General features: G+C 42.6%; 1 pseudogene; it reads left to right on the top strand.

Annotated features, from left to right (window-relative positions):
* The window catches only part of LOC110324116, a 2,599-nt pseudogene extending 2,489 nt beyond the window's left edge, over window positions 1–110 (top strand).
* Window positions 111–1,431: the final 1,321 nt, after the last annotated feature.

Below are 1,431 nucleotides of genomic sequence, written 5' to 3'. Positions count from 1 at the left end.
AAAAAAAAAAGCTGAAGACACTGGCATTTATTACTGTACAACGCACAGTGAGAAGTCTTCGTTGTGACCCTAACCACAAACCTTGCTGCAGGCGTTCTGAGGTCCCTTAGTGGGAGCACAGTGGCCATGTAAACCTGGGTCAGGAGCTACTGTTTATAGAGATCTGGGGAGGCAAAATCACTTTTTCTGAATACCATCTCTACTATCAAGTGTAGGCTCTATTTCCTTGAGCTTGTTAGCATCTTAAAACAAAAATGACTGTTTCTGTCTCAAGCGGATTCATTTCATTCATTCTAATACAAATCATACTGCTAGATTATAATGTGCTGCTTTCACTTGTTGTTAGTGGACTCTTAGACCAGAGTGAACAATTCAGTGTTCCAGACTCATACATGATTATTTCAAGTGTCCTGAAAACAATTTTGTCTGGGGAAGTCTGAAACTTCTGACTATAACAGGAGAGGGAAAAGATTGTACAGGTAAGGGTATCTTTAACATAGCATTTTTGTAAAGAGTTACCAAAGAAATCATTAAGGGTTTATTGTTTATTCCTTGGTATAAAAAATGAGCAGTGGGCACAATAATCAAACTCTGAGGCTTCAGGAAATTGCACAAATAGCAAACAGGAAAAAGACTCCCAAGCTTCTCTAAAACTAGTGCCTACAAAACCTAGTAGAAACAACTGAAGGCAGCCAATACTAGAGTGAGAAATTTTCAGAGATGATATCTCAGCAGTTAAGACTGATAGCAAGTCAATCAGAGGCTCTGAGTTTGATTCTCGCCCCCCCCTTGGATATTTTCTTTATTTACATTTCAATTTTTCCCCTTTCCACATCTCCCTTTCAGAAACCCCCTGTCCCTCACCCAGTCCCATTCATCTGCCCTGACATTCCCTTCTACTGGGGCAGCAAACACCATCAGGTCCGAGGACCTTTCCTCTCACTGATATTCATCAAGGCCATCTTCTGCCACATATGCAGCCAGTGCATGGGTCACTACACATGTATTTTTAGTTGGTGGTCCATTCCCCAGAAGCTTCTAGGGATCTGGCCAGTTTTTACTGTAGCTCCCTTCAAGGGACTACAACCCCCATATCTCCACATCTTCTTCAGTCCCTTCTCCATCTCCTCCGTAGGGGACCACAGAGCTGAATCCAATGGTTGACTGTGAGCTTCCTCCTTTGTATCTGTCAGACTCTGTTAAGCCTCTCAGGAGATAGCCATATCAGACTTCTCTCAGCAAGCACTTCCCAGCATCCACAATAACATCCAGGGTTGGTGCTTGTATATGGGCTTGATATATGGATCAGTCTCTGGATGGACTTTCCTTCAGTCTCTGCTCCACACTTTGTTTCCATATTTTCTCCAGTGAATATTTATGCCCTTGTTGAAGAGCTCACCTGTACCTTCATCTTGAGATGAACAAAAGCTC

The sequence above is a fragment of the Mus pahari genome, chromosome 7 (genome assembly GCF_900095145.1).
Source record: "Mus pahari chromosome 7, PAHARI_EIJ_v1.1, whole genome shotgun sequence".
Taxonomy (NCBI): Eukaryota; Metazoa; Chordata; class Mammalia; order Rodentia; family Muridae; genus Mus; species Mus pahari.
Note: the sequence above shows the minus strand (reverse complement) of the source record. Positions and strands in the feature narration are given on the sequence as shown.